Source organism: Haemaphysalis longicornis, unplaced genomic scaffold (genome assembly GCF_048455015.1).
Source record: "Haemaphysalis longicornis isolate Haplotype H1 unplaced genomic scaffold, Haemaphysalis longicornis Haplotype H1 scaffold_5, whole genome shotgun sequence".
In the NCBI taxonomy this organism is placed as follows: Eukaryota; Metazoa; Arthropoda; class Arachnida; order Ixodida; family Ixodidae; genus Haemaphysalis; species Haemaphysalis longicornis.
Genome location: NW_027526385.1, coordinates 34,139,715 through 34,152,390, shown reverse-complemented (window position 1 = coordinate 34,152,390; position 12,676 = coordinate 34,139,715). Strand labels below are relative to the sequence as shown.

At 43.9% G+C, this 12,676-nt stretch overlaps 1 long non-coding RNA gene across 2 annotated transcripts; it reads left to right on the top strand.

Annotated features, from left to right (window-relative positions):
- Positions 1–2,916: 2,916 nt before the first annotated feature.
- LOC144139149 (uncharacterized) lies at positions 2,917–5,756 on the top strand. Of its 2 annotated transcripts, none has more exons than XR_013316075.1 (2): positions 2,917–3,023; positions 5,360–5,756. It is a non-coding gene; the product is annotated as an uncharacterized LOC144139149 (long non-coding RNA). The 2 variants fall into 2 exon arrangements; XR_013316074.1 differs by having other exon boundaries at positions 2,970–3,960.
- The last annotated feature ends 6,920 nt before the right edge of the window (positions 5,757–12,676 follow it).

The window sequence follows — 12,676 nt, the reverse complement described above, 5'->3', positions numbered from 1 at the left end:
AAATTCTTAAAAACACCGCCTCTGTTTTTGTTAACATTTTGTATCACCTTTTCAAGCAATCCTTAGCGACACGTCAACTCCCCTCCGACTGGAAAATTAGTAAAATAGTGCCTGTTTTTAAATCTGGTAATAAGCATTCACGCGAAAGTTACCGTCCAATTTCTCTACCTTGTATCTGCTGCAAAATTCTTAAACATATAATTGCTTCGCATGTTTTCCGACACTTAGAATCTATTAAGTTCTTCTTTCACAACCAACACGGATTTAGGAACGGTTTCTCTTGCGAAACGCAGCTGCTAGAACTAACAACAGAATTGCACTCCAACATGACCAATAAACTTCAGAATGACTGTATTTTTCTCGATTTTTCCAAAGCCTTCGATTGTGCAGCGCATTTCCGTCTAATTTCTAAATTATCTGCTTTCCGATTGGACTCTTTAACGCTATCTTGGCTTCGTAACTTTCTTTTATTTCGACACCAGTTTACTGTAAATAACAATTCCCCCTCCTCTCTTTCCCCCGTAACTTCTGGAGTACCACAAGGGCGCGTTCTCGGCCCTCTATTATTCTTAATCTATATTAATGATCTGCCAAGAAACGTTTCATCCTGCATGCGAATTTTTGCAGACGATTGCTTAAGTTATCGTTCTATATTCTCCCCCGACGACCACTTAGCACTGCAAAACAACCTTCATCAAATTAATGACCGGTGTAAAAAATGGCTAATGTCACTGAATAAGGAAAAATGCCAAATTATCTCCATTACGCGCAAGCGAAACATTTCTAACTATCGCTATACAATCAATAACCACCCACTGTCACAGGCATCTTCCTATAAGTACCTTGGAATCTATCTCACTCCCAATCTCTCCTGGTCTCACCACATTGCCACCATAAGCGCACAAGCTTCCAAATCTTTAGGATATCTTCGCCGTAATTTACATAGCTGTCCCCCTCACGTCCGTCAACTAGCGTATCAAAGCTTCGTCCGCCCACAGCTAGAATTTGCCGCTTCTATATGGTCCCCTCCCCACAACTGCTTAATTACTATGCTAGAAGCGATTCAGAATGGGGCGGCCCGTTTCATTTCACGCAATCATGACTACCACAGCAGCGTAACTCAAATTAAGCACAACCTTTCACTTCAACCGCTCCGCACTCGCCGCGACCTTTCCCTTCTCTGCCTCTTTCACAAATACGTATACAGCAATAGACAAACCCCACTTCACCTTGATGTTCCTTCCACTACTTCACGTAGGTTGCATAATCACCTCAGTTTCACGCGGTTATATGGCTCAACTGATTCGTTCAACTCATCTGCTCTTCCTCGCGTTATACGTTTGTGGAATGCTCTTCCAGACAGCATCGCATCAGTATCAGACAACAATACTTTCCGTCAATTATTGCTCATTCACTTTTTACTATAAAGTCTTACCACTGCTTTCGAATTTTTTTTTTCTGTTATGTCCTGTATCCCTTTTTAATCTTCCATTTTTTTTTCTCTGCTGGAAGACCAAAACAATCTGTCTCTTAGCTTTGGCTTTCTATTTTTCTTTCTTTTTTTTTTGCCAGTGTCGCACTTTTTGCCCGAGTACGAATATTTCATGCTGGAAATGTCTCTTTACGTGCGCGAGTATGTTCTGCGTTTTTTTCTGTTATTTTCTGTTGTGCATACTCGATACTGCAGAAACTGATTGGTGCACTTCGTCTGCGCATATTTGGGTATCTTTGGTTGTTGTCCGGTTTACCTACCAGCGTGTTAGCCTTCAGTATACTTGCAATGTTTGTGCGCAGTTTACATGTGTGCGATATGATATTGACTTTTCCTTTTCTTGCTATCGTTTTCGATCTTGCACGTATATTGCGAACCTTGTCATCATAAGTTCCCTTAGCGAAAAGTAATACGTTTGAAATACGTACGAGTACGCTTGAAGTGCACTTCAAATATGCTTTGTATTTGTAAATGTATTTTAAGTGCATTAAAAATTGCATTTTCTCAATTTTTAGTAAATATTGAAAATACATTATTAAAAATACGGGAAAAATACAGTGCTTTTAAGTACCCTCCAAATAGATTAAAAATGCACTGAACCTCACGAATGTGCGCTTAAGGCATTCAGAATATATTGAAAATGTATTTCTTCCCGCCAAACGATCATGGTGTAAATGCACTGTAAATATTATAAAAATACACTTACCTAACTACATTTAGAGCAGCACTCTGAGTATACTTTAAAAGTGTGCTGAAGCATGGAAATATACTCCGAATATATTCGAAATACATTTCAAATGCCTTTTACGTTTGTCGAACGAACATGGTAGGAATACACTCTCAATGCATGAAAAATACTTATAGAAAATACATTTTAAATGTATTCATAAAGCTTTGCCGAAATACATTTCGAGTACACTACAGGCGCTGCTTCAGTTGCTGAATTGTAAGATTCACGTAAAGCATATCTGAAGTGCCGGATAAAATACATCTCAAATGAAAAAACGTACTGAAAATTTCTCCTCGATGTTTACTTATAATAAAAGAAACTGAGGGAGATACTCTCAGTTACTGCGCTGTCTAAAGCAGACATAACTCTGCGTATTAGAGAGAAACTCGGCGTACAAATAGGTAAGCGGCGGTGTTCCAACGCAATCGGCAAAGAAAAAACATCGAATTCAACGTGTATATATATGTACGAAAACACTTGCACTTTGCCAGCTTTGTTACGACGGTATCGCTGTGGAGGCTTGGAAAATTTTCTTTTTCTGAAAAATATTCGCCGTAGATGGACAACCCTGGCTATGCTTGGGAGGGCGAGCAGCTCGGCGCCTTTCACTGCCGCTCACTACCTCCTCCTCTGTGCCCGGCACCTGCGGCGCGAGCTGAGCGGCGCACCCCGCCTTCACGTTTTGTCTGCCTTCGCTGCGTTTCTTTTGCCTGTCCTCTTTCGGATCCTCAACGCGCGGTCGTCGGGTGGACGCAGTCTGCTTGGACGGCGCGTTGCAGCGGCGTTGGCCGTCTAGCCAAGGTAAGCACGATATACCGGCTATTTGCGCGTACGGTGTCACACTACAATTAATTGACGTATGTTTGCCTTGCAATCGAAGAGTGCTAATGCCCTTTATAAAATCCGCACGTGGTTGTTAAGCTTACCTCCACCTGCGAGCAAGATTTCCTACCGTAACTACGCCGTGCAAGGAAATGTACTCACAAATCAACGACAGCAAGAAGACGTTAAAAAATGGATTTTAGTGCTTTCATTTTTGCGCCTAATTTTTAGCTCCGGCCCTGCTGAGTGGACGGGGGACTGTTGCTACGAGTTTCCTTGTAGATCGAGTACTCATTGAGGACTAACGCATTAAACACATAACCGCCAGGAACGTTTTCAGCACAGCCTGTTCACAGAAAGTCCGCCGTCCATGTTTACGCGCTTGAGAAATTTGCGAAGTGTATCCAAGGACGCAGCTTTCTTTTGTTTTCTGTTCGCAGCAGCCGCTCACAGCTGCGCATGTTCACAGCAGCCGCCGTACGGGGAAGGAAGCCAGTTTGTGGCATACATTCATCCGACTAATGCACGTGGCCGGGCCATACGGCGGGAATCCGAGCAGCCTTCGCGATTTTTGTCGGTCGCATGTCGCCGTTCTGTCAACTAAAGCCATGAAAGAGTTTATGCCGTCTGTTTCGAAGTGACCAAAAGTGTTAAAAGCGACCCACGTAATCTTTGGTGCATGTGGCAGTAGCGAAGGTGCTTCATGCCCAGGGACTACAAATTATTTGTCATCTAAGACAAACTGTATGAGAGTAGCCGCTAAGTTACAATCAGTTTCTGTTCCTACCGCCACCCAGAACCAAGAACCAACAAAGGAAGGAAGGAGAAGGAATGCGGGTGGGGAGGGGGACTTCGAGGCAGGCAACCAGTTCCCTGCGCGAGACCCCTCGGTTCCCGGAACGGGTCCCCCGGGCGGGTTCGTCTCTTTTTGTTCCTTGGATTGCTCCCCCCAAAACTTCGCGAAACTTCAGGACGTTGGCCCCTTCCTCTTTTGTGTTTCCTTGCAACTTTTTCCCTCCTTGCTGTATTCATTTCGTAGCGCATTCACGAACACGTGTGCACGTTCCGAGAGGCCCTTCGGCCGCTCGTTAGTGACAGACACGCGGAACCAGACGCGCTAACGCTGGACCACGCCACCGGAGAATTTCAGAAATGTGCCCAAAGGCACCGAAAACAGCATGGGCAGCTTGGCGGTTGTGTGTGTTTAGAAGCCTCAATTTCCCATTTGCGTCTAAAGGGTGTACTTAAACGAGTTTCTTTTAGGTGTCACGAGTATTTATGAAGCAACTATTTTTACTTGATGGTCCCTGAAGCTCACAGGTGTTTATATTTTTTTGTATGTTAAAGACGCGAGCATTTACAATTATTTTCCGCGTTGCTCCCTAATTAAATGATGACGTTGTCTGTGTACAGCAAAAAGTATAAAATTACCTGCTGGTGATGTGCGGCGGAGAGCAAAAAAATTACATGTGTGTGCAAGCACAAATACACGTGTTCTGGCGTTGCTTGTTTTAATTGCTTCGGTTAGGTGCCTACGATATAAGAGCTTGTTATTTTCTGGACAGCGTGAAATTTTTCTTGTTTTTTGAAATAACCTTACTTTGCCGTTCCTTTGAAAGCATTGTTGAGTGCACACGCCAATTTAATGACATTTATGTAAGCTTTCTACTGCAATCGTGCCCATGCATTTTTAAATTGTTTCGCTGCGCACTATTTTTTTAGAACGTAATCTCCGAAGAAGGTGACGCCGAAATATGGAACACATAACAATAATTGTAGTTAATAAGATTACTGCCTATCTTATTTTATTAGCGTCCTGGGAGGTCACAGACCAGTTTTGTCCTAGTTAGTTGGAAAATTAGAATTGCCACCGTTTCAAGTTAACTCAAGCGCCTAAGAAAGAGAAGTAGTAGCATAACTCTAAGAACTCTGTTGCATGTTTGGTAACGTTGTTATCTTAGCTCTGTCTTTTTTTTTTTTCCTAATTTTCGCTAATTTTTATCCCTAGACAATTTCCAAACATAAGCCTCCCCACCCCCTTCCCGGCCACCATTCTTTCTTAAAAATGGTATTGAAGATCCGATGCCGCATGACAATATAAACTATGCTTACCATTACATAAATTGTCTTACGTCCTTCAAAGGGGCATTGTTCTCACGGCGGGTTTTTTTTTTTTCTCTCTCAAGGGGAAACTAAAAAATCCTTGCTCGCGAGGGACGTTGGCACGGCTAGAGAAAAGGCCTGATTGATTTGACATTTATTTGCCTCTAAAAAAAGTGTTTCACTAATATTTTCCCATTTTCTTTTCACTGCAGCTGCTGGTGAAATTTCCAGCGTGGAGAATCCGAAGTACGAAGACTCTGATGCACAACGCTTCATCTGCGCTGGCTGCCGAGGTGGCTGAAGGGCATTCATTCCTGCTACTTAGTAATGGCAAAATTGGCCACTCGACTGAGGTGTACAATAAAAAACTTTCAAACTGCCAATTTGTGCGCATACATGCTGTTCTTTTCAGTCATTTGCTGGCCCGCATTCCGAGCATGGCCGGTTTACATTTTCACAATGGAGCATATTTTTAGCCTAGTGCCTATTAAACTTTTTGAAACCACAATATGATAGTTTCTAGTTGAACGTTAACAATTCCACCTAAGACACATTGCCATGGTATCTCTCAATGTATTTAGGTTTTATTTAGTATACACTAGTAACACATTTTGAGTATATTTGAAGCAGTATTTTCTGTGCATTTAAAATGCATTATTAATACATTTTGCACGTATTTAAAATTACATTTTCTGAGCATTTCTAACGCATTTAAAATGCATTAAATATATATTTTTCATGCACTGCTTACGTATTTTTGAGGTACATTTTAAATACATTGTAAATGTATTCGAAATGCATTTGGAATGCGGACAAAATAATGCAGAATAAATACAAAGTTAATATACGTATTAAATGCATTCAAAATACATTAAAAATACGGCATCTTTTCGCTAAGGGTTGTTCTTATGTTTTTTTTAAGTCGTGATTTTGTGATGAATGATCTGTATCTTTTTCCTTTGTTACCCCCCTTACTCAATGCCCTGAACAGGGGCCTGTAAGGTATTTTAAATAAATAATTAAAAAAAATCTTCGTTTTTGTCGAAATGCAGGGCATTACACGGTTCGCCACTTCTCTCTATTTTTTTGTGTTCCTGATGTTTGTTTTTTCAAATTTCTAGACAACCCATTACGTCCTCGTATGTTACTATAACTATTACCGGTAAAACTGCCGCAAAATATGCATTTTTGAGCAAATTCTGGCGTTATACAATTTGCCACTTGTCGCTAACTTTTTCTTTGTCTCTTAGATTTTCGTTTTTCAAAATTTTGTTCCACCAATTATCAACATTTACGCTAACAAAAAGATTATGGGTGAACTTTCGCAAGGTCTGCCAATTTCTGGAAGTTCAGCGTGTTGCACTGTCGTGTCTGTGGACGTAGTCTGCAAAGATAGCTACGCATTAATTAGTATGGGGGCGCGGTTGGAGAAGCGCCGGGTATATTCTTTTCGTATGGTTTATGGCAGGCACCTCTCCGAAGCGCATAGGTAACTTCCATTAATTAACTTTTTGAGGTAAAGGGGCGCCGTTGTGGCGGAGCGCAGGGTAAATTCTTTTCGTTTGGTTTATGGCAGGCACCTATCGGAAGCGCATGGGTAAGCTCCATATAATAATTCTTTTTTGCATAAAGGGTAGCCGTTATAGAGTAGCGCAGGGTTTATTCTTCTCGTATAGTTTATTTGAGGCACCTATCGGAAGCACATAGATAACATCGATAAATAAACCCTTTTTTGTGGTATAAGGCCGGCGTTGAGCAATGGCGCAGGGCATATTCTTCTCGTCTAATTCATTGCAGGCACCTCCCCGAAGCACATAGATAACTTTCATTAACTTTTTGAGGTAATAGGGCATGGTTGTGGCGCAGCGCAGGGTATATTGTTTTCGTATGGTTGGTATCAAGCAAGAAATTTTACCAATGGACGTCCTCTGTTTCTCCGTCTATTGTCTGTCTCCCTGAACTTTTATTTTTAAGGAAAAAAATGCGTTTGTTTTATTTTCTATTTTTATTTGACATAGGCATGGTCGCGTGCAACATATTTTATAATGTTACGTTTGCTTCGAGAAGCATTACGTCATACTTATACAGATGTTCTAATTTTTGGGTAAGGTTTGGGATATCAGTATTTTCTTCAACTATTTTCTTCGACCACACATTGTGAGCAAATTTATATCGAGTTTAGGTAATATGAATAGTACGCGCACAAGGGTAATTTGAAGATATAAACTGTGGTTTGAGGTATAGGGACGCCGTAGTGGACCAGTGGAAGCCATTTTATTCTCGTATTCTCGGTAGCAGGCAACGTAATAGCAGTAGGCTGCCTCTTTTTTCCCGGGCCATACCTCAGCGACAGTGTTCATTTTAAAGTGATTACTCCCGTTTCCGTACCAGATAGGCTGATGATATCAACAAGGAGCATGCGGGCTTAGACAAGACCACCGTCATAATAAAAAAAATGTAAAAACATTTGGGTACAGGTTCTCACTTCTTGGACAGTTCTATCGTTTACCCGCCCATTCTCAGTCGATTTAACATCGCGTTCGAATTCTTCTAATGGGAAGCATGATAGCTGACCCCCAACCATAAACTCTCTTTGAGTTATAGCGCGCCGTTGTGGAGCCACGAAGCGCATTTTGTTCTCGCATGGTTTATTGCAGGCAAGAATTTATAGCCGCATGCTTCTTCTTTTTCTGCTCTGATAGCGTTGCCACATACCATTTATTCAGATGATGATTAAGATGTATATGTGCTGGCGCTATTCTGGCATTTTTAAAGTAACATGGCCAAGATGGTGGGTCAGTTATTTTGATGATGATATGAACAAGGAGCATGTCTGCCTCCATAAGCACCTTATCACACCTGCAAATGTGCGAACATATGGGTTGGTATACTGCTTCCTCTTACACACATGTAGTTTGGCCACTTATGCTCAGTAAATTTAGCATCCATATGAAATTTTACGTATTGGTCCACACAGCCAACCCCCAGCAATAAACTCTTCTTTTTGTGTAAGGGCACCATTGAGCTCTGTGTTGTTTTTTCATTCTCGAATGGTTTACGGCACAGAAGAGTTTATATCAGTGAGGGGGCGCCAAATTTTTTCTTAGTTGTTACGTTGGTGGCAGAACCCTGTTTTGTTTTGGATGGTGATTCTGGAGTACAGGTGCTTTCTTTATAATTCATTTTTAAATAAATTGACCGAGACAAGCCCCGAGACATATGTTTTTGTGGTATAACGAGGAGCATAATAGCTTCGACAAGCACCCTAGATACTCATAAAAATTGAGGAAAATCGGGGTTGGAATACGGCCGAATTCTGTACCAGTGTGCTTTGACCGCACCTGCACATTTATTGTAACAGCCAAATTCCATTCTGCGTTTCGGAAGCGTAGATGCAAACCCCATCGATAAACTGTTCTTTGAGTTATACATGCATCGCTTGAGAGCTGCATAACGCATTATGTTGTCGTATAGCCAATGAGAGGCAAAAACAGAGCAATTACCATGCTTTATCTTAAAGTTGATATTTGGCAGTATAAAGGTGTTTATTAATATGGTAATTTTGATGTCTAAGAGCTTGTTCTTTGTGTTTCTTAAAGTGACAGAGGATATGAGGTGAGCCACGAATTTTACTGGTGTTTGCAACATGGAGATTGCTTGCCTTGACAGACATTCTTCATAATCATACAAGTGCGCTGCACTTTGATTTTTGAAATCGGTTTCTTCCCTGACCGTGTACTTCACCCGCACTTGCTAGTTAATTTAACATCACATTTCGATAGTGCCATCTGGCACGTTATAGCTAATACCTCGCAGTCATCCCTTCCACAATTTACAGAGGCGTAGTTTTGGAGGGCGACCAGGACATTTTGTCCTTGTATTCTTTACGATAGGCAACAATTTATAGCCCAGGTGGTCCTTCTCTTCCCCGGTGCCCACTTCGGAGGCAGGAAGTCGTTCATAGGGGAATTAACTTTGAGGTATAAATGCTTTCTTTATTTTCAATTTTAAAGTTGACATTGGCCCACTCGCGTTCTTTCGCTCAAGATGTTTTGGTGGCAATATCAACAAAGGAAGAGTTTGTTTCAAGACGCACTCCTTCATATTCGTACTAATGTCCAGATATTTGGGTTAGGACACTGATTCCTCCTGCACGCAGTTGTTTAACAAAAAATGCCTAGTAATGAATCATAGGAACAACGACAAGTGAGCAAGTTGGTAGGGTGACATAACAACTATAAGTGCCGAAAAATGAGAAACTACAACGGACGAGCACTTATCTAACAACAGAGGTTTAATGAAACAAAAAACGAAATGTCTCAAACGCAGTGCAACCTTTCGGCGCATCACACACACACACATGCACACACACACACACACACACACACGCACACACACACACACACACGCACGCGCGCGCACACACACACACACACACACGCACAGCACGCACGCACACGCACATGCACACACACACGCACACACGCGCGCACGCATCCGCACTCGCACCTACGCGCATACGCACGCAAGTACGCACGCGCACGCGCACGCACGCACACACACACACACACACACACACACACACACACACACACACACACACACACACACACAGCCTAAAGAATGTTTATGAAGCCAAGAAAAGTCACCACCTATTCACTGTGTGCTATCTACAATATAGGCGAATCCTTTCCTAAGGAGGTACATATCCGTGGCGCTGACACAAGTTCCGTTCTTATTGTGCAAAAAGATAAAGTAAGCCTCCTCTACATCGCAAGTACGTAGCTGACAGTGCCTAAAAATACACGCATTTTCCAGCGGAGCCTTACAGTCACGCTCCTTGTAGTGGGTCGATAGATGGGAACATGGGCTCCCCTTTAAAAAAGAGGATTGTTCTCGAAGACGCATGTTCAGGCACCTGCTTGTCTGGCCTATATAAAGTCCACCATAATCGAACGGGACACGATAAACCGCCCCCTTACACATTTTGTATATGGTTTACCATGACTCACGCAGCACCAAGTTAAACTCACTTGTTCGTAAGCGCTTGTCCTGTGCTGTTCCTCTGTTTTCCCTGCGTTTTTCATCGCTTTTTGACACCGTGCTTAGTAAATCTCAGTGAAGATTTGGTTCTACGTATCGAAAGTTCATAGCTAACATCCGCAATGAACTATGTGTTAGGGGTGCTTTTCCAATCTGGGAGGGCATTTCGTTCTCTTATGGTTTATGGCAGGCAAGAATAAATTCTAGTGGGTGTCTTCGTTTCCTCCCGGTTGATAGCTGGGTAACAGAGTGTTTATCGGGTTGGTGAGTTTGCGGTATAGAGGTTTGCTTGTTTGTTCCTTTTTTTAAATTGACAGGAGCAAGGTGGCGCGCCAATTATTATGACTACTGTATCTACGTGGAGCATGTTTGCTTTGGCAAGCACACCATGATAATTCTACGTTCGCTAACTTAATAAATAACATTCTTTGTTCTACCAATCGGAAGCACAAAGGTAACCTCCCAATATCAGCTCTTTTAAGGTATAGGGGCGCCATTGCGGAGCAGAGCAGGGTATATTCTTTTTTTTTTTAATTCACATTTTTGCCATGTGGCATATTAAGCAAAAATAAGACATTAGGTAGAATAAAGAGAACGGGTACAAAAATTCCCCCGCGTTTCCCCGAGGGGGAGAATGTGAAAGTGCGAATGCACGGTTGTCGGCCCGCTTGCGGCGCTTGCGCTCGGCCCCCGCAGCCCACCGCCTCGCCGCCTTCTCTTCCATCTCTTCCATCGGGTTTGTAGTATCACGTGTACACCACGCCGTTATCAAGCCGCTATAACGCCGCTGAGTCGCCAACGCACGCCGCTGACGACGTAGTTTGAATGCGTTAAAGATATAAGGCGCGTCACTAACACTGATATCAGCGTCGCGTCCGTGGCTTGGTCGGTAGAGCGTCGCGCTGCGGCCGCAAAGTCCTCGGATCGAAACCTGGCGCCGGATGCTGTTTCTTTTTTAAATATAGAGGAGCACTGCGGACGCCGCCGCCGCCGCCGCCGGCGGTGGATGGTTTGGGGTCGCTTATAAAGTGCATTCGCACTTAAAAGCACAGGTAGTCAGGAAATTGATGACCCTGTACAAGTCTAAAGGTAAGCATGGAGTCCGGTCTTGTGTAAAAAGTTCAGCAGCGACCTGCAGTAGTGGTCTTCGTGCACCAACCGGTTGATGTCCCCCGGTTCATCCCACCGAAGACCAACCACTCTTAGCGCACTGTCCCGAGCTGTTCTGGTTCCTGTGCACGTCCACAAGAGATGATTGACATCCACTTCAGCCGCCGAGGCCGGACACTTGGGACATGTTCCTGGGTCTTCTGTTGCCGGTCTCCAAGTCCAGGTGACTGGAGGTGTGAGAGCCACCCCAGCCCGAAGCCTCCTCAGAGAAACACCCGGGAAAGATTAGGGGGGAGGGCGCAGACACACGGGGGAATTAGGGCACGTGTGTCCCTTCTCAGAAGAGATTTCATGGCTAAAAGGCTGGAGCGTGGATCACTAAGAAGAGGGATAGGGGCGGATTCAGATTCAGGTGGGGCTGGAGAGGGCGAAAGATTGTCCGCTAATTGGTTTAAAAAATTGTTACCGTGCCCCTGTACCCAATGTACGCGTACCATTAGCTGTGCTGTCATGTGGAGGCTGTGAATGTGCTGGCAAATCAGGGGAGTCCTTTCACTTGCTTTAGGTGCTTCACAGCACTGAGCGAGTTTGTGTATATATGCGCCTCTTTGATGTTAGGGAGGGCGCTTGCAGCTTTGATTGCGTCATATACAGCCAGGAGTTCCAGTAGCAGCGCGTCTGGCGTGTCCGTGGAATAACAACGCGAGCCTTTCAGTGCTGAGTTTGTGGAACTGTCAAAAGCGGCCCGTCCTCCGTGCGGGAGAAGGGCTGCGTCTTTGTACAATACACAGTACCCTTTAGGAACTGTGGTATCTGAGGTTGGCGCTGGCTGTTCACGGCGACAAAGCTCCGTTGTCTTGTTGGTGGTTATTGCTGTATAGCGCCATGGTGGAAGGTCGTCTATAGTTGAAGTCTCGGAAGGCGCCTTACAGAAATGGAATGGAGCGCTCCGACCATAGGTATGTAAAAACGTTTGAGATTTCTTGCTTCGTCACGCTGATTAACAAGCTCCGTGATAGTATTGAGCTGAGCGTGCTCCTGTAAGATAGGAATCGGAGTGAGACGGGGAAGTGCCGTGATGGTTCGCATGGCCTTTCTGTTGATAGCCTCAAGCCTCGCCCATTTTTGTGCTGTCAGTCTGTGAAACTGCGCCTGGTAGAGTACGCGCGGCTGTAGAACAGCGCGTACAAGTCGCCTAGCCACCTCCGTACGGGCTCCTCCACTCCGCGTGGCAATCTTGCGGATGAAGTGCAAGGTCTTCTAGGAGTCTTTCCGTGCCCTTCGGAGCCAATGGATACCTGACCCCGACTGGTGGATCTGACGTCCTAGCACCCGCAGCTCTTTCTTGGCTGGTATTGCGGCTGAACCAATCTTAC